The sequence below is a fragment of the Balaenoptera borealis genome (genome assembly GCF_965194805.1).
Source record: "Balaenoptera borealis genome assembly, chromosome: 6".
In the NCBI taxonomy this organism is placed as follows: domain Eukaryota; kingdom Metazoa; phylum Chordata; class Mammalia; order Artiodactyla; family Balaenopteridae; genus Balaenoptera; species Balaenoptera borealis.
This window is the reverse complement of record NC_138863.1, coordinates 39,648,962-39,670,157: the sequence shown is the minus strand read 5'-3', so window position 1 is coordinate 39,670,157 and position 21,196 is coordinate 39,648,962. Positions and strand designations below refer to the sequence as shown.

Below are 21,196 nucleotides of genomic sequence, written 5' to 3'. Positions count from 1 at the left end.
CCACTGACACGCAGAGGGGAAGTAGATAGGAGAAATAAATGAAAGTAATGTTAATTTTTCCTATCTAGAAGACAGTTTGTTTCTCTTTTATTTCTTTGACTTATTTCCCCTTCTGAATCTCACAGTGTGATAGTCAAAGGTTAAAAAAATTGAATTAGAAATCTTCAAACCCACGTATAGGTATCAAAAGATAGGCCTGTTTTATCTTGAAAAGAACTCTTTACTGTAACCTGACAATTCACAAATACATTGTTACTTCTCTTACTCATGACCACATCTCCAACTTTGGTGGTACAACCTTTGTTGTGTTAACACAGAATAATGAATACTTCCTTATTGGTCTACTACATAATCTGAAATTTGATTTTTTTTAAAATTTTTATTTTATATTGGAGCATAGTTGATTAACAATGTTGTGTTAGCAAAGTGATTCAGTTATACATATACATGTATCTATTCTTTTTCAAATTCTTTTCCCATTTAGGTTATTAGAGAATATTAAGCAGAGTTCCCTGTGCTATACAGTAGGTCCTTGTTTGTTATCTATTTTAAATATATCAGTGTGTACATGTCAATCCCAAACTCCCAATCTATCCCTCCCTCCACCCTTTCCCCTGGTAACCATAAGTTTGTTTTCTAAAAGACTGTGAGTCTGTTTCTGTTTTGTAAATAAGTTCATTTGTATCTTTTTTTTTTTTAGATTCCGCATATAAGTGATATCATATGATATTTGTCTTTCTCTGTCTGACTTCCTTCACTTAGTATGATAATCTCCAGGTGTCATTTGATTTCTTGACACTTGGATAGGTTCCAAGGGCTTTGCCTCTGAACGCCTGGTTGCTTTCAGATCCTGATTACTCTATAATTCAGAAATAGTGTTTTTTTTTAGTCCCTCAAATTTTGTTATTATATTCTAATCCCTTTAACGGTTCTCATGTTTTTATTAAAATTTATTGTTGTCTTTTATTCGATTTGCCTCCATATAAGACCAATTTTAGTTGTTCAACTTGGTATGCCTCCTTCCAGCTATTGTTAAATGGCTTGTAATGATTTTGTTTTGTTGCTCATTTCAGGAAGTTTGGAATGTATCAAGCTCTAGTGAACAGGCTTTTGGCGTCTTTTGAATACTGATGGGTTGACAGGAAGTGTAAGATTATGTATGAATAAAGATGCTTTCATCTTTAAGGAACATAAAACCTGTCAAAAAGTCATTTAAACAATAAGGGAAATTATTACCTCACACAACAAGAATTCTAGAGATAGGGCAGTTTTGAAGTTGAATAATTCAGTGATTCAACAATGACATCAGTTTGCCCAGATGTTTTCCATCTTTCCACTTTCCGAAATTCAGTGTGTTGTTTGTCCTCATGGGCAGGTTATTGCTAGGTTTCCCATGTAGATGACAAAGTCCAGAGGCAGAAAAGGGAAATTTCTCCTTCCACATATCTTACTGGAAGGAAAAACCTCTCTCAGAGGCCCCTTTGGCTTATTGACCAGAATTATGTCACATACCTGTTCCAGAACAGATTGGTAAATGAAATGGAATATCATATTGCCTTAAGTCAGCAGTGGTTTATGGAACCTGAGGGCCCTGTGATTCTTTCAGGGAGTTCACAATGTTAAAATCGCTTTCCCTAATAATGCTAAGATATTATTTGCTTTTTTCACTCCACTCTTAGTGGAAAACAGCAACAGTGGGTAACGCTCCTGGTTGCTTAGCACAAATCAAGGCTGTGATATCAAAATGTACTAGTAGTCATTGTATTCTTTACCGCCAGGCTCTCACATAAAGTTTGTTGTTTTCGTTGTTTTCTGGTCCATACTGAAGCACTTTTGTTATTTCAGTCTCATATTTTAAGATTGAGTTGTAAGCTGAGATGGCTGCTTTTTTCATGGAACACTTGAAAAAAAACCCAAAAACCTGAAAGACTGACTAAGTATGGTTATTCAGACTTGGGTGTTTTGCTGACATTTTCTTGAAAATGAACAAAGTGAGCCTGTCACTTCAAGGAAAACAACTGACAATACTTGTTGCAAATGATAAAATTTAAGCTTTCAGGTGAAAATTAGAATGCTGGATAACTTGTATCCACCACTGTGAGCTTGACAGCTTCCCAGTACTTATATATATTTTCTGATGATATTGATGGTGATATTAACAAAAGTGATTTTTTGATATGGTGTCATGAGATATGTCGGCATTTGAAAGATCTTCATAATTCAGTGAATCAATATTTTCCCAATGACCAATGCATGTTACAAAATCACTCATGGGTGATTCAAAGACCAAAATAGACTAAAAGATTTAAGGGTAACTGAGCACAAAATTTTATTGATCTGTTTTCAGATTCCACATTATAATTAACCTTTGAGGAACAACCACTTTTTGAGTTTGGATGTAGTATAAAAGAATATCCAAAACTATCGGAAGAGGCTATTAAATATTTTTTTCAACTATTTATTTGTATGAGGCTGGATTTTCTTAATGTACTTCAACCAAACAACAGATTGAATGCAGAAGCAAATGTGAGAATCTACTTTTTCTATTAAGCCAGACTTCTCAAATTTTTTTTCTTATTCTGAAAAATATAGCTATTTTTCCAAAAAATATTATTTATATTAATATGTAACAGGTTTATTATTTTTATTTTAAAATTAATGTCTTTAGGATTTTTAATTTTTAGTTTCTAAAATGATAAACATTAATAGAGATGGCTCATAGATAAATGTACTTTGCACTCTTCAGTACTTTTAAGAGTGTAAAAAGATCCTGAAACCAAAAAGTTTGAAAACCACCTGATTTAGTCCAGAGCTTTACCATTTGGGCCCTGGTAGATGATTTTATGTTGTCTCAATAAAATCAGGATTCTCTTGACAGGATGGTTAATGGCTTCATTAGAGATCTGTGATCTGGCCACAGTTTAAATTGAAGGAGAATTTTTCCACGGGCATGTGGCAATCAGCAAACTGTGAATTGTCTTTGGGCAATGTTGGCAAAGGGTTCTCAGGCCTCAGGGACAGGGACCTCATACTGCAATGCTTGTGGGCTGCCAGATTCTAGGAGAAAGCTTCTTCAAAGCTGCACACAGAAAATGGACAGAAGTAGTTAGTTGCCTTTCATGTCCATTGGGGATCAACCTGAGTCTCTGGTCTGGCTCCCAAAAGCAATGGTGTTCTTTGTCCCAAGCTGGGGATGCTACTTTCTTTCCCAGGGGACACAAAACAATGATATCTCATATTACTGTCTCATACCAGGACTGGAGAACTCAGCTGTCCCTGGGCTCACCTCCAGGTTCCACAAGTCAGCCAAGGCTGTTTTGATTGATTGTTTGATTGGTAATTATTTAGGAATATTAATTCAGTGACACTTGAGGAAGCAGGTAGAAATAGAATTAAACAATATTTGTATGAAATCAGAGAGGATAATTGTGGTAAAGGAAACAGTCATGGATATATGCAAGGATCCTATTCGATGACTGGGCAATTATAATTCTCTTAATCATGATTGAGGACATAATAGGAACCACAGGATTAGGGTTTAAAACAAGGGCTTCTCCTTTGAACATAACTTATTTTAGTATCCCTGAGAGTCTGTAGGTAGATATATCCATTAGGCAGTTGGAAGTATGGTCTGACTTTTAAAAGAGAGATTAGGCTTAGAATACAGATCTTAGAATGTTCATCATGAAAGTCATAGTTGAAGTTATTGGAATTGGTAAGATTTCTTTCCCCCTGAGAGATAAAGTGATAAGACAAGGCAGTCAAAGGTAGAAATGTAGGAAATATCATTAAGGGATGGGAAGAAGAAGAATCCAGTATTAGAGACTGGAAAAGAGTGCTATTCAGGAAGAGAATTATTGAAGATGCTAAAGGAAGAGAGAGTTTCCAGAAGGAGACTATCCTACAGTGCAGGATGAAGATTATGGAAAGGAACTATTTGGCAAGTAAAGAATCGATGATGACTTTAAAAAAAAACTATTTTTAGAATAGTTTTAGATACACAGAAAAATTGTTGATAGTACAGGGATTTCTTATATACCCAACATCCAGTTTCTCCTATTAACAACTTATGTTGGTATGATGACATTTTTGTTATAATTAATGAACCAGTATCGATACACTATTATTAACTAAAGTCCATAGTTTACTCAGATTTCCTTAGTTTTTACTGATGTCTTTTTTCTGTTCTAGAATCCCATCCAGGTTATCACATTATATTTAGTCATCATATCTTCTTCGGTTTTGACAGTTTCTCAAATTTTCCTTCTTTTTGATGACCATGACAGTTTGAGGAGTACTGGTCAGGTATTTTGTAGAATGGTCCTGATGTTTTTCTCATGATTAGACTGGGGTTATAGATTTTTAGGGAGGAAGACCACAAAGGGAAAGTGCCATTTTAATCACATTCTTTCAGAGGTACATACTCTCAACATGATTTATCAGTGTTGATGTTGACCTTGATCACCTGGCTGAGTTAGTGTTTGTCGGGTTTCGCCCCTGTAAAGTTACTCTTCCCTTTTCATACTGTCCTCTTTGAAAGAAAGTCACTTTGTATAGCCCACACTTAAAGTGGGGAGTTATGTTCCCCCTCCTTGAAGATAGGCTATCACATACATTATTTGGAATTCTTCTACATGAGATATTTGTCTTTTTTGCCCCATCTTAAAATTTATTTAATCATTTATTTATCAGTATGGACTCCTGGATATTTATTTTATACTTTGGGTTGTAATCCAAAACTGTATTTATTTCGTTGTTCAAATTGTTCTAGCTTTGGCCATTGGGAGCCCTTTCAGTGGCTCCCATGTCTCTTTTACACAGCCCCGTTCAACGGTGACTTGAGTTAGCCATTTCACCAGAGTGGTGAACACAGGCATAACACTGTGTTAAGAAGTTAAACAAGTGGTGAAGCAGTGGAAGCAGAAAACCAGCTAAGTAGTGCCCCAAATCAGGATGAAGCTTAATATTTGTCTTTACAAGTCCTCTAGACACTGTAATCTCAGAAAAACACAAATAGATGGAAGTCCTAGCTGTGCCATGAGAAGCCCCAAAGCTTTAAACAAAACAAAACAAAACCCAGAGTGATAGAATTGGATGAATACTGAGGAGCCACTTAAAATTTATATCTGATGAGACCGAGAAAATACTTATGGTCTGTTCTTACTACTTTTATATTTGCCGTATGCTAATTTTTTCTTTTAACAGAGAGTAATGTGGTAAATGTTAATTATAACGTGAGTATGCCAGAATTTTTGATGTATTCAAAACTTCTCTGTGAATGCCAGCAGTGCAGGATTACAGAGAAAATGATTTGATTTTAGGTCTTATTTAAACTCCTGCAAAGACTCGATCTTCAGAAATGGTATAAAAATGTTTTCCAACGAATAGGTAATTTTTCTCACAATGAACATCTTCTAGTAGTAAAGCAATTTTAAAATATTTGGAAGACAAAAGTTGTGTTCATTATATTCCCTGATCATTTGAATTAACTGATGACGTTTTGAAATTTTACCAGGGGCCAAAGAATCAAGAGAGGCTTGGAGATGTTGTCTGATAGGGTGTGGACCGGGTAAAGAGGAAGAGACAATATTAGCTTATAACTCTTCCCACACATACTATTATCAGCCATGTTTCATGTTTTGGATCCTGGGAAGTCATTTCCAGCAGCCATTCCACTAGTATTTACAACATATCTACTTTGCAGCAAGCAATGTGCTAGAGGCTGAGGATACTACACTGAACAAGCAACAGTCCTGTTAACAAGCAATTGGAGAGTATAGGAGACAAAGTTTGGGGTAGACGAGTAAACCACAAGTGCCATACATTGCAAGCTATGTGCTGTGTGTGCAAGCATATAGGAGGTACAGCTAACCCAGAATTGGTTTGGGAAGGAAAAGGGGCAGGGAAGTTCCTCACAGTAATAACTAAATGAAATCCTGAAGGACAAGTAGGAGGTAATCGGATGAAGGAAGGGGAAGGGGTGCGGAGGAGAGGGGGCACTTTAGGCAAGGAAAAGTATAACATTTGGGGGAGTAATGAGTCTTTCAGTTTGGCTAGACCATAGAGTTCTAGAAGTATAATGTTCGAAAGATGTTATGGAAAAACCCAAACGAACTTTTTGGCTAACCCAATATAACGTGAACCACCTATGTAATTAAAAAAATTTTAGAAGTCACATTAAGAACATAAAAAGAGTCAGGTAAGATTAATTTTAATAATATTTCTATTTAGCCCAATATTTTAAAGATCATATCATCTCAGCACGTAATCAATATGAAATGTTATTAATGAGACATTTTTACTTTTTTTTGTACCATGTTTGAGAAATCTAATGTGCGAATTATACTTAAAGCGCATTTCAATTTGGATTAGCCACATTTCAAGTGCTCAGTAGTCACATGTGGCTAGGGGCTACTATATTGGACAGTATACTTGTAGAGTGAAGTAATAAGAGATAAATCTTCAGAGATAATATGGGAACAGATTAGGAAGACTATTGTTTGTCGATGAAATTATTTAACCCAAGGGTGATGGGAGGCTTTGAAAAGTTTATGCATGGGAATGATCTGCTCAAGTTAGTGATAATTCCCATTTTCACTGTGGAGGATGGATTGGAGGTAGGCTTGACCGGATGCCAACTAGTTCTAGGCAACTAGTTCTAGTTCTAGGAGTGACTTGGGTGTACTGAGAAGTAGGAGTCAAGAGTCATAAGGAGCGAGTGAATTGAGAGAGGAGGCAAGAGTGACTATTTCATTTCTACTTTTTTTCCCCCCTTCTGGGAGTATAGCAGAACCGTTTTGAGAACTAGGGGAAACAAGAGGAAGAATGTCAGGATTGGGAGACAGTGTGTTCAGTTTGGGACTTCTTAAATTATGAGAATTGCCTGTGAGACATCAAGTGGAATGTTTATACCTGAAAACAGGGTGATAGATGTCACCACCATGTAGATAGGAACTGAAGCCAGGGGACTGGATAAAATAATCCAAGTTGAGTGTATGAAACAGTAATTCTCAATCCTGACATTTTTGTAAGAATTATCTGAGAGGTGATTTAAAATTCAGATTTTGATTTTCATCCCCAAGATGCTGGTTCACTAGGGTGAGGGTTGGAAATTGTGCTTTTAATAAGAAGCCCTTTGGTCTCTGATACTGATGCAAGTTGTCCTTAAAACACTCCATTAAAAACACTGGTGTAAAATGATAAATTAGAGAACCCAGAAGAAATTGCCTACATGTATGGGAGTTTAGAGAAAAAAAGACCTTGAAGAAGATAGGAAAGGAGCCACTAGAGAGGCTGATGAAACATCAGAAGAGTGCTATCTGCTGTTAATGTGGAGGGGGAGGATTCTTACCTGAAGCGGGGAGCAAGGCTGGTGGTGGGAAAGCTAGGCAGGTACCTGACTTGTTGCGCAGTCAGCCTGGGAGAAAGGTACCACCCTCTTTGGCTACTTTTCAAGCTTTGTGTCCTGGGCAAGTCTTCCTAACCTACTACCAAACCCATCAAATTCCCTGAGTATTTGAAGGAGGAAGTGGTTTAAACTGCCTCAAAAGGAGCAGAGAAATCAAACAGAATACCCAGTTAAAAGTGACCACTGGATTTAGTAACTAAGGTCATTGGTGGCATTTGGATAATGGTAGGGGTGGAAGCCCAGTTTCAGTAGGTGAGTTGAGAAAGTAGGCTGAGTGAGTGTGTAAAAAAAATTATTTTTAAGAATCTTGGCTATGAAAGGGAGGAAAGAGAAGTCAGAATGTATAAATATCCATTGTTCACTCAAGAAATAATAAGAGATACATGCCCTTCTTCTGAAGGTCTGTCCATCCTTGCTTCACTTCTATTGTGTGGACCAATTCAATACTGTAAAATCTCCATTCACGCTTCATAGAAGATGGTTATTAAATATTATTTTGCTTATACATTCAAGACAATGAAATAATATTCAGTCATACTATCACCTCTTCTACTAATTGTTGGAATGGATAAACCATTTTGCAGAATAATTACTAATGGTTTGAAAGAAGTGCCAACTTACAATAGGTTGGGGTTGGATGAGGGAGACAAGAAAGGAGAAGAAACCAGAAACTTGAACCTGAATTTCTCAGTCTCCTTCTTACCTGTCCTCTACTGGCCAATCATGTATCACTGGTAGAGCTTGCCTTACCAGTCCCAAACTGGTAAGATTCTGTCATCACTTAACCATGGTTAGTCCACAAGTCAATTCGTTTATCGCTGATAAGGAAGAGCTTACCAAAACTTCACTGTTACAGTAATTTTGTGTTAGCTGCTACGTCCTCTCTACCACTCAACACTACTCCCATTACCAGGTTAATCTAGAACTGACTGATTATCTGTCACCAAACTTTTTCTTTAACAATGCTGTTAAATTGTTATTTAAATTTAACAGTTTAAATATTGCACAAATGCAGTAAATATTTAAACGATGTGGTTTGCTTCCACTATGGAATGCTACAAAGTATAAAAATTCAAATGAAATATAAATAGGAGTGTTAGAGCTTTATTCTAAACATAGCTGAAAGTTCAATTAAGTTAAATGCAAATTAGTTATTTTTTTGTTTCCTTCAAAGAGGTGGGTCTATTTTAGAATATATATATATATATATATATATTTATTTTTTTTTTAAATTAGTTTATTTATTTTTGGCTGCTTTGGGTCTTCATTGCTGCGCATGGGCTTTCTCTAGTTGCAGTGAGTGGGGGCTACTCCTCGTTGCGGTGCGCCGGCTTCTCATTGCAGTGGCTTCTCTTGTTGTGGAGCACGGGCTCTGGGCGCACGGGCTTCAGTAGTTGTGGCATGCGGGCTCAGTAGTTGTGGCACATGGGCTTAGTTGCTCTGTGGCATGTGGGATCTTCCCGGACCGGGGCTCGAACCCATGTCCCCTGCACTGGCAGGCAAATTCTTAACCACTGCGCCACCAGGGAAGTCCCAAATTCTTAACACTTTTGATCAAGGAGCCCCACATTTTTATTTTTCACCGGGCCCTACAAAGCTATATCGCTGGTTCTGCTGGCAGTATAAAGGCTAGGTAGAAAACACATGACTCCCTCCTAATGTCTCAAGTGAGTTCTCAATAATTATTAGAGTCTACCTGAATTTCCTACCTATATCTCTAATAGGAATATTAAAATCTGACTAGACTTCAAGTTACTGACCAAAGCACCTTTGATCAAGCAGCATCTTTTTTGAACAGTACCCATGCAAAAAAATGGGAATGGGCTTGAGAATACTTTTTTGCATATTTAATATTTCTTTGTTGACCATCAATAATGTAAGACTTTGGAACGTCAGTGCCTGCATATAGTAAATGCTCTAACTGCTTGTTATGATTATTATTAGTCAATTATTATTATCATTTAGTATTTTGTTATTTAGTATCTTGGCTCTCTGTGCAGCTTCTAGAGAAGAAGACTTGAAATGCTTCAAAAGACATTCTTTGACAGATACTAAATTTGGAACATAATTGCAAAGAGATTATTTTCTAAGTGATCATTATAGTTTTCCAATTTGGTCCTCATTTCAGTAGCACAAATACCACCTGGCCTGATACAGGTGGTCTAGCCCTCTGAGCCAATTTAATATCACACACACAGATTCCGAACTTTTAGGCTTTCTGACCTTGTCTTTCAAACTTCCTTAAAAGTCCTAATGGACACAATTATATGTTGGATCTAGTACTTAATTTGGGGGAGCCATTCTCAAGGATCTAGTGTTTGATCTAGTCTTTGGATGGACTGGCTAATTCTCCAGGGTTTTCATAGAGAAGAGCAAGTTGGAAATTTTGATAATTCTGTTGATACCTATCAATTTCTATTTCCTACTCCCTTATAACTATACAGTTATAAAAGGAAAATTAGGACATAGAAGACAATACAGGTGATTCATAACATTTCTCTTTGATAATTGCAAAGGTGCAAATATTTCCCAAGTGTGGTTCCTATTTAATAAAAAGGTGTAGGGAAAAAAACCCAAACTATCTCTGCTGCAGAGCTTGGTTATTCCGCAATCAATATCAACTGGAAGGGTCAGGATACATTCCACTTACATTTCTAACATTGCTAATGAATCAGGTATCTTAAAATAAAAATGTAAAGAATGGGAAACATACAGGAAGAGGCTCATACTAAAACCATACTCAAAAGTAGCCACTCTGTTTTATGTAAATTCTAGAGAGTTCAAATAAAGACTAATAACAGTCACACATGAACACGTGCAATTCTCTATAAAGATATTTATAATGTTTGTTGTGGACTCACTCCACCCTTAGAAGATAAAAGGCTTTCATAAGAGCACACATTCTGGGTCTCTCAGGACATTGCCCACGCACAAGGTAGAATAGGAGACACATGGTTTCGGTATTCTTCATGTAGAAGCCTCAGTTTACCTGTGCCTACAGTGAGCCAGGGAGAGTGTGAATGAAGGGGATATGGTCTTGGACTTGTGTAAAGCTGGGAGTGCCATTAGCATTTTTGCTGCCATAGCAACCCGTATTATCTCGAACTTATCACTCTGTACTGTAATTGTCTCTTTAATTACTTCCCTGACTGGACTGTAAACTACTTAAGGACAAGAATCATATTTTGTTTGCCCTCATTTTCCATCTACATAGTGGCTTGCACATTAACGGAGCACACACTTTTGCCTGTAGGTCTTTTCATCCCTTAAAACTTGCCTTTTTTTCCAAGGTAGACTTACAGAGGAGGTAGATTCATCTAAATCCAAGGACTGCAATGAACAGCCCCGTAAATGAATTTCAGTTTAAATCCCCTAAATGAATTTCAGTTTAAATCTGCTGGGATATATTTGCCTGCACCTGACCAATTCTTCATTGATTAGCACATTAATAGCTCATATTTATATGACTATGATCAAAGTCATTAACATACACCTGATTCTGCCTAATTTTTAATATAACTTTACTGGTATAAATAAATACTTGAACAACGACATCAAATCACCATAAAGAGGGGAAAGCTTTCATCTAAATGTGTAACCAGATTGGCTAATTAACATTCTAATTTAAGAGACTGTGGCATAAACATCTCCCTTGGAACTGATTCAAGCTAGTCAAGCTGAAAGATAAAGCAAATGTTCACATTATAAGTATCTTTAAATGTTTTTACTCTATTCTCTATTCCATTTAAAATTTTCATTGACCTGTGACATTTACAGCCTGGGAAGCCACCACTTTATGGTTCTACTATTTTTTTTAACTACCAACTTTTGCAGAGAAAGTATGTAGATATTCTCACAAAAATTGGGACCTGCACACGGTCTCTAGATAAGAAGCAAAGTAATGTAAGGATTAAGAGCATAGCCTCTAGAGCCAGACTGTCTGGACTGGGGTCCTGGTTCTGCCACATGCTAACCACCTCAGTTTTCTTCATCTATGAAATGGGCATAGTAATATCTACCTTGCAGGGCTGTCATAGGAATAAAATTAGTTACCATATTTAAAGTATTTAAAATGGTGCCTGGCACATTTTAAACCATATACCTTCATGTGTTTAGGGTGGGGAGAAAAACTGTGAAATGTAGCTGCTTAGAGAAAGCAACTATCTTTGTAATTGGAATGAAATTTGAATGCGATGAAATTATTAGAGCCTGTAGATGAGATCTACAAGAAAGGTAAGCATGTAGGTTGTTAACTGTTGGGCACTGCCAGAATCATTCCTCACAAAGTATTAGGAAGTTTCTAAAACTTGTAAAGATGTGTGCTGGTAAGAAGAGGTGATTTATGGGATTCTGTGGAGAATGCAAAAGTGGCTTATTCTAATAAAAATAAAATGATTTGAGTTTTACTTAGAAACAGTGCAAGAAAAATTCAGAAATCCCTACAAGCTTCTCTTGTTTTGACAATTCATTTATTTCCTTCTCTAATATTTAGAATTTTGCGGCCTTGTTGCTGTCAGATTTTTAATAAATAAAGGTAAGCAATATTTGTTACGATAAACCAAGTGTGTCTTGGTTTTAAAGGATGTACTTGTTTTCGTAAATGTCATTTGTGAAATGAGTCCCATTATTAATTATCTTGGAAGCCCTAGGCAAGATTTGAAATTTGCTCTCATGTGGTGACATTTTAAAATGAATTTTAAAATGAGTTTATTAATTTAACTATTTACACAAATAAAAAATTTGTTTTAAAAAATGTTCTAAAAATATTTACATGGTAACTTGTTAATTCATTTCTATGTTGATAATTTGTATTAAATTGAACCATAACCAGCCACAAATATTCTTCAAATCTATAATATTCATGTGGATATTTATGTTACTTCTTTATTCCTTTGGAATAAGAGTTAAGGTTTGGAAAGTTGATTTCCACTGGGCCTCCAGAATTTCAAAAGATCCAAAATGGCTGCCTGTCGGCAAATAGGCCCCCTTGGTTGGTACAAGTGGCTGCTTACCAAGCCTACTGTTTTTCTTCTTATTAGTATTCTGTGAGTGAACAAGGCTGGCTGGAAGCAAGATTGAGAAGTTGGCAATTTGTCCGTTTTTCCTTCTGTCCCTTTGTAACACACTACCCTTAAGAAATGTGGATACTCAAATTTTGTCTCTTCTTAAAAATTCCTCTTTAGAAAAGACCAGAAAAAAATATATTCTCAAAGCAGTATAGATAAGTAATAAAATGGTAGTAACTTCCCTCAGGGTCAAAGTCTCTTTGGTTTCAAGGCCCAGAATGGAATTCTAAATGTGGAATTCCAGGGATTGGTGAGAACAACAGAGTAGGTTTGAGGGAGGAGCTTTTCTGACAACATCATGTGGTCACATCTGTTGTTGGCCTGTTATCCTTGCTGTAGCTCTGAGCTTCTTGATTTTGTTTATTCTTCTGAGTGGGTCTTCCCCTTTCTCCTAGACTAGGTCTCATTCCTATTTTGAAAGGACTTGCCACGGCGAATCAGAGGCTCGAATCTAAGCTTCTCCATTACTGTCTTTCTCCCAGTAGGGATGTCTAATGCTAAGGGCCTTTTGTTTGTATTGCAATGAATTGAAACTAAGGGATCTGGCTAGTCTAATGTTAGCATCATCTAGGCAAATCATATAGAAGTTAATTTTCTACCCTGCTTGAATTGTTGTTTTCATTGTTTCATTTCTCTAATCTATTTTTATTTCTGCAGAGAGCCTGAAACTCATTTTATTGAATAAGCCTACCAACTCAAAATGATCTCACTTGCCAGGCACGTCAGTCAACTTTGTCTCTCACCAGGGTGGGATTGGTCCTTCTCTCCCTGCCTTTGTGTACCCGTTTCAAAGTGGTGGGCTCTCTGGATGAGGATGGCCTTCTCCATTTCATGAGTGCTGCTTTTTAGAAAGAGATGCAAGGGCAGCTGTGCTTCTCTCTGAGGACTTCCATGTAAGCTCTGAAGGCCTGTTTAATCTTCATTTTAGGAATGGCAAGTCTTTAGAAGAGATGGAGCCATAATTTCTCAAGGGATCAGAAGAAGACTGCCCCATGGGCCTCACTTCCCATCCTGACCATGGGGTTGACATGTTAGGTGTCACACAGTGCCACAGGCCTCAAAGAACAGGGAGGAGGATGTAACTTTTATATTTCTCTGGCTTCAGATCTAATGCTGGGGCCTTAATTTCCAGGCTAAAATATGTAGTCTCTGAAAGTGAATAGGCAGTTGTTAATTTTGAGGCCTAGATTTAGAACATATTCCTGAGGTCTTCTTTTCCCAATTCTTTAACACCTATTCCTGATATTTAGCACTCTCCACGTCAGGGATATATATCAATATAATTTAGTCTTCCTTCTCTAGGTATAAACTTATTATCTGAACCAAACTGTTTTGGCCATATAAAAATCAGTTTAAACTAAACATGGATTTAAGGAGGTTTCGTTACCTTTGATTGTTACTAATCTTGATTCATGGAAAGAACTATTGAGCTTGAAAGGTTTGATTTCTCAGAAGCAGTCATGTTCTTAATAGATTTAATTAAAGGCTGTTAACTTTGTTGTGTATGATGACAATTTTCTCCTCTATTAGAGGGAAAACCAAGTTTATGACACAGATTTTCTTTATTCACAGCAAAAGATTGAGGTGTGAAGTATGGTTCTTATTTCCTCTATTTATTGTAGCTGGTTCTTTTCTAACCCTTTGAGGTACAAAAAAAGCCATTGGATTTATTATATCATGCTTCACAAAGGTAGATTGGTCATGCTTAAAAGTTTAGATATGTGAAATAAAATTGTGACTGAAGCAAAACAAATGAGAGGTAAACTATTTACACATAATTCAATACCTTCTCTTCCCCCCATATGTTGCAAATCGTCTGTACTGTTTTATAGTTCAGATGAGCTTCTTTATGAATCACATGAGATGACTGGAAAAAAAAAGTCTGACCTTTCAGAAAGTTCCATGATTCTAACATATTAGAAATTCCTTACCCTAAAACTGGTGTAAAAATAAAACATATGTTATAGTGATATTTTTGCTGCACTTTCCATTGTTTACCTCAGCAGGTGATTTTGAGTAAGGCTGGAAATCATTTTCTGAGATTCCTTTTTCCAACAGGAAAAGTAATATTCTAGTTTGCAGCTCAATCATTATCCTACCGAGTAATTTTGCTCGAAGTCCTGCCCTAATCAGTGTGCATATACTTGATCATATATGATGTTTGAGTGAGTATATAAAAGTGGTAGAAAACAGTCTATTTTCAGTTAGATTACCCTATAGTTTTATGCAGGGATGATATTTAAAATATGTAAAATTAATAAAGCATAAGCACCAATAAATTAGAATGGAAGTCTTTGAGAAGAGTTGGGTGGGTCCTGCGGTTTCTTTCTTAGCCAGGCATTAACCTTTTAGTTCCTGAAATGTGGGAGGTCTAGGGAATCCTGAGAGAAAGGGCTGGTACAGGGATGGGGATCACGGTGGAATTCAACTCAGAGCTGCAGCTGTTGACCAACTTGTATATTTCAGTATTAGATCAATGGTTCTCTGTACCTGTGTGTACCAGCTGAACATTATTAGCCTTGTAAATACATAATTAAAAAGCAATGAGGGTGTCAGTGCCCTAAAATATAAGGAATGTAAGTGCTATATTTTATTGAAATTTAGGAGCAAAATATCACATGTATTTTAAAGTTGCTGAAATAATATGTTCAATAAAATAATTATGAGCCTTAAAGTATCGGGGTAATTTGGAAGCTTTTTATGCTTTCGACCCAAAGGACATACTATATTTATATTGATTTTATGAAATCTAAAGACTTTAGTTCTGATTTTATAAAATCTAAAGACTTAAGAATAAATGTAGACCAATTCCCTTAATTTATCCATGAATCTGAGGACCGTGGCCATTGTCTTCCACAGTTAGTGACCATGGTGAGACCTGAAACTAGGACTCAGACTTGATGTCTTTCCTTTATACCTCAGGACTTCTCCTTTTCCCTAATAGCAGCAGTGGAAACCGGCAGGAGTGAGGTCGATGGCTTTTCCAAACAAAACCAAAAAAAGGGATATGAGAAGCTGAGTAGCCTGGCAGTCAGTAGGCATTTATTGAGCACCTAAAAGATGTTTTTTGTAGAGATACAAAACAAAAAACAACCTTCCTTCATTAAATATGCAGAATAGCAGGAATATGTAGCCATACTGACTGGGTTTGGATCCCAACTCTTCTCCCTACCTGTTCTGAGGTCTTAAGCAAGTTACTTCTTGTGCCTCAGTTTCCCGGTGTAGGATAATAATAGCTACCTCGTTGTGTTATGAGGATGAAAGTAATATACGTGTAGAGCACATAGGAAGTACCTGACACATAGTAAAGCTTGCTATTACTATTGATCATGGTTTTATGCACTCTGCTAGACATCAATAAGGCACGCCCAGGACTCTGGCTGGATACAGAAACAGGCACGCCAGACAGAATAGATAAGCCTCACCGTGGAGATCAAATAAGTGCCAAGAAGCAGGGTAATGGAGCAAAGGGAAAGTGTCCAGAGCCACCTTCTAAGAAAGTACGGGCTGTGAATTGATTATGAAGAGGGGACAATTCACATGTCAGGTATGGTGTGAGCAAAAGAATGGAAAGCAAGAATGACCACCATGTGGTCAGGAATCCATGGAATTGCTGGGCTGGATCCGGGAGGTGTTGCTACTGGGTGTTAAGAAGTAATGAGTTTAGCAGTAGGAGGTGGTGGAAAATCTTGGAAAGTTGTCAAAATCCTCGAGAATTCCTCTAAGTGTGTGACATGCTCTCTGGACTCAACTTCTTCTTTTCGGCTTGTAAGGCCCACAGGAAGTGCTCTTCAGAATAAATTGGGAGGAGGGGGAAATATGCAAAATACCTCGCACTTAGCACTAAATCAGTATTCATTCCTTTTTCCCTTCAGAGACTGAAAGGTTACTTTAATAAAGGGGAGGGATTAAATTAACGTAGATGTTTAACTCTTGTACAGATAAACATTCTAATTTATCCATCTGAAATCTTCTGGCTGAAGCGTTTGCGTTTAGAGTTTCCCTTACTCATCCGCCTCGCCCGGGCCGCAGCAACCGGCAGGCAAAGCCGGGAGAAAAGGCGAGAGGTAGCAGAGCGCTCCACGCATGCGTTAGAAGCCTCCCCAACTACCCCGCGGCGTCTTTTCTTGGAACAAAACTAGCGCGGAGCCGCGGAGCTCCGCAGTTTGCGTAGACTCGAATTTCCTATTGCTCTCACGGTCCGTGTGGAATCCACGAATGGTGCAGTTCCGCTACGCAAGTTGCGTTATTCGAAGTGAATGGCTGGGTGGTGAGTGTACGCCCAGAGCGTAACACCCATAGGCGGACGGGGTGCGGCTGCGCAAGGACCTGAGTGGGCCGTGTACGCCGCTAGCGTAGCGTGGTGTCTGACGCTCGGGTCTCCGCGACGCAGTTGGCGCAGCCGGCTTTGGTGAATACACGATTTAGTGCAGCCGGAGTTTGGTACCGAGCGGAGAGGAGATGCACACGGCACTCGAGTGTGAGGTAACTATAAAACCCCGATTTGTTTACATTCCCTCCCCCAGAACCGGCCCCATGCGCGGCGGAGACTGCGAGTCCCGGGACAGCGGGGTGGGGGTAGAAAGGGAGGCAAGGACCGGGGAGTCGGGGCTGAGTCCCTCGGGGATCCGGGCGCTGGGCTTCCCGCAGCTGCTGCTGGCGGCGGCGGCGAGCCGGGCAGAGTGCGCGGTGGGCTGCGCGTGGGGTGCCGCCGCTTCTCGTGTGCGCTCTGGGCTGCCGCGGGGTTAGTGGCCGGGCAGCCTCCGCCCCGCGTGCGGGACCCGCGCCCCACTTAGCCCCCTGCTGAGGCTGGGGGCCGCGCGGAGAGTGGGGGCAGTGACCACTGGGCAGAAGGTGGCGGTTGGGGGGCTGCGCGCGGGCGGCCTGGGGGCCGAGGGTGGCGTCGCCGCCGGAGGCGGGGACGCGGTGGCCCGAGGGTGGGAGGATCCGCAGTCCGGTCTCGGCGGCGAACACCCCCGATTCTTCCTCTCGCGTGGTCCTCTGCGGTGTATCACGGTGACCCCGGGATGGAGCCTGGGCGCCGCTGTTCCGGCCCCGGGAGGCTAACGGACGGTGGCGCCTGTGCTCCTACAGCGAGAGGCCTCGTGGGAGCTTGCTTTCTCCCAGACCAACCGAAAAGCCGAGGCGGGGCGCGGGGGAGTTAATATTGAAGCCAGCTGGGGTCCCTGGAGCTGAGGGCTCGGGTTGGGCTGGGGCTGGGTCGGAGGGGGAGTTCGGGTGGGCCGGGAGGTGGCGCGGCAGCCCAGGCTTTGTTCCTGAAAGCTCTTTGGCGGAGAGCGATGGGGGGCCCTGCTGCGGCAGTACGTCGGGGAACCTTCGCGGCCCCCTCCCCGGGTCTAGGGATCTGCTCAACTCCTTGCTTCTCCCTTGGGATCTCTGAGTGCCCAGGCTAAGAAGGGGGCCTGGTGAGGGCGCAGGCGACGTGACGTTGGAGGTCTTCCTGTGGCTTCTGTAAAGAACTGTTCACGTGGGAGCCTGTCCACATGGGCTGTCTTTATGAGCTGGGCAGGAGGAAGAAGCAGGCTCCGCAGCCCTCAGTTGGGGGGGTCCTTCACTCAAGTCCCTGTTTTAAGTAATAAAGAGTGACATTAAAGCACATAACTTAAAAAGAAGATGGTAGGTTATACTGTGTGTTGCTTTTTTTTTTTTTTAACTTTCATTTAACGTCTTTTACGCTGTTCAGTTCTCTAGTTTTACCTTGGAACTGAGTCATTCTTGGAGCAAAACAAGCATGTGACAAGTTGGCATTTAATTTGTGTGGGATTTTTTTTTTTTTTTGGATGGGTGTCTAAATTCTACATAATTAAGAACAAGCAAGTAATACATGGGAAAAGCTGGAGATTTAGAATGTAGTTGATTGTAGTAATGCAGTTGAAAGCCTTAAGTCAAGACTTGTGTACTGTTTTTTGTTAGGACTTAAAATTCCACAAATTTTAAGTATCTTGAGGCAGTCTCTTGCTCTAGACTTTGGGGTCCACACCAGACATCTTACATCCCTACATGTGCTGAGTACTCCCATAGGAGAGAGAAATAGGTAGTATCGACGATGAGTGATTTGAAGAAAAGAAAATAATAATGTACTGGAGGGACTTTAAACTTTTTTTGTATCGTGAAACTCAGAATGATGAGTTTAAATGTATGGAATACGTAGGATTACAAGAGAAACCAGTTGTATTGAAATATAATTACCAAAATGTTAAATATTTATGATGAAGTAATTCATGCTTTAGTAAAGCATTAAATATCAAGAGTAGTGGCAGGTCTAATGACTAATTTCAAACTAGTGAGGACTGTAAATGATCTTTATAGGATTTAATTTGAATGATTTATATTAATAGTGTCAGGTGCTGCATATTACCGTGCTTTTTGCCTACATTTATAACTGACGGGTTAACTAAATTTCAGAGATCAGTTAAAATTAGATACATCTTTCTTCCGTATCCAAATTCACAAACCTGAATTCTTTACACAGCCCCCTGGTTAAGAACCCCTGTGTAAGAATGACTTTGTGCTACTTTAAAAGAAGTGGTTAACTATGAGGTGACATCGATAATATATTGCATGATAACCTTTACTTATTCTTCATGTTAATTTGTATTCTACTAACAGATAGCTTAAAAGCCAACACAGTTCTTCCCCTTTTTTGAGCATTTGATTTGAAGTACTTGTAGGAGGCCTCAAGTCTGGTATGCAGGTACTAGTCTAGGGGGTGTTTTTGTTTGTTTTTAAACAGATTTATGGAGAATACAGGGTATAGGTATTATAACAAGGGAAATTATTCAACAACAGGAATGATCATTTGCTTTTAATTAAAGCGAATTTACATTGTTACTATTCTCTCCCCCACTTCCTCTACCCCCAGTTTTGGCTGTTATTGGAATGAATGTACAGCTTTGGAGTGAGACTTAAGGTTCAAAACTAACCCATTATTAACTAGTGTGGTTACCTTGAGCAAGTTGCTTTATCTTAATCTTTTATCTGTGAACTTGAAGTACTAGAAAAACCTACCTCATGGGTTTACTGTGACCTTGAAATGACATAATGAACTATAGGGCTACAGATAATTCATTTTACCTTCTTTTCTGCATACAGACGTTTCAGTTCTTCATTGGTGGTTGAAGGACTACTTTCTGTCTTGATTCCAGAATGAGGTTTAATGGTCTCTACTGGGCCATTGCGGGGATACAATTATCTTGCTGTTGTTATTCATATGTAATAATCCATAGAATTTTTTCTGCTTTTGCATTTTCTAACTTATAATTACATACATATATCTTGTTTTCCCTGCCAGACTAATTCCTTGAGGGACACACACTCCACAGCTTTTTGTCACATAATGCTCGTTACACCTTCAGTGAATGTGCAAAGCTTGGTTGTCAAGCTCTTTAATCGAGTTAAAAATGTTAAATGGGTGATAAAAAATTTAAATTCAGTATTAACCCAAGGAAATATTAATACTTTGGATTTTGATATGTCAGCCCTTGTCTGCGTAGTGGTTACCTCAAAAATGGAAATGCTTATTTTTTAAAAATTTTATATCGAAAGGACTTTTATCATGAGTGCATTTTAAACGTATTCATAAGATGCAAAAGAAAGTACACAGTAGGAAATGGAAAAGAAGTGCAGGTAATCAAAACAGAAAGCTGGGTTTTTTCCTTTATAACAGGTTTTATAACCCTATAAAGAAATCTTTCATTATAAGTGTAATTCTCATTAAAAATATACTAACTTTAGCTTTTAAGTTTACAAGTTAGAAGTGCTTAGTTTGTCCCAGCAGTTTGATGCTGCCCCCTAGTGTTTGATTCCCCTTGAAGTTTTCATGCGCTTACCTTCTTCATCTTCACCTTTTCCTAAAACAAGGCTATTTAAGTTACAATTAGATTACTTAGTGCTATTTATCTAGTCTACCTTGAGATCTCCTCCAGCTGGTTAGTGTTACTAATAAGAGTCATTTTGAACTGGTTAACTTTGATTGCTTTTAACCCTAGTTTTCTGAATGGGGGTGAGTTTGGGTGGAGGTAGAACAGCATAAGGCCAAGTTTCCTTGCAAGTTATGTTGGGGGGCGGTTTTCAAACAGGAAGAGGGCTATATATTAAATGTGTATCTTTGAGGTTAGCTTTGCATACGAATAGGAGCAATTACTTCAGTCTGGGCTGCTTCTGGCTTAATTTAGTCCCATATAACTTTGTGTTGTCTCCACTGTACTGAAAATAATGTTAAAATCAGGTGGTGAGCTTTTTTTTTTACGTTCAAGTGTTTTGGAACTTTGACTTTTATAGAACGATTTTTGAAAAATAGAGCCTCAAGGACCTGTAATAACCACAAGATTTCCCGTAGTCATTTATGTAAACTCAAGATTTCAAATTATATCAGTTATCAATATTCCAAACTACTTTTTTCATTTTCATTATTTTCCTTTTTTTTCATTATTTTCTAATTATAAGTTTTGTGACTAGACCACACAATGACTTTTAGGTTTTTCCAAAATAAGCAAATATATTCTTGACAAATATTTACTACAATCAGAATATTCAAAAGTGTGTTCAGTAGGTATGAAGGCAATTTTCAACTGGAATTGTAAAGCTTTAAATAACAATAGCATTATTGAAATTATTTCCAACTGCTTAAGAGACCACACTTTTAATGTTCAGAACACAATAATTTATTGTCATAGCACATCATAGCACAGTGTGTCATAGC

The 21,196-nt window shown here is 38.6% G+C and overlaps 1 protein-coding gene across 8 annotated transcripts in view; it reads left to right on the top strand.

Annotated features, from left to right (window-relative positions):
• SLC39A10 (solute carrier family 39 member 10) overlaps positions 1-21,196 on the top strand; it is a 98,525-nt gene that overhangs the window by 15,455 nt on the left and 61,874 nt on the right. For 2 of the 8 annotated variants that reach the window (XM_082397342.1, XM_082397343.1), the window contains exon 1: positions 3,417-16,959. The exons of 2 other annotated variants lie outside the window; for them this stretch is intronic. The gene's annotated coding sequence lies outside the window, so the exon portion shown is untranslated. Of the gene's footprint in view, positions 1-3,416; positions 16,960-17,014; positions 18,112-21,196 lie in introns of those variants that run through there. 4 more of the 8 variants (XM_082397340.1, XM_082397339.1, XM_082397336.1 and 1 more) reach the window with 3 other exon arrangements.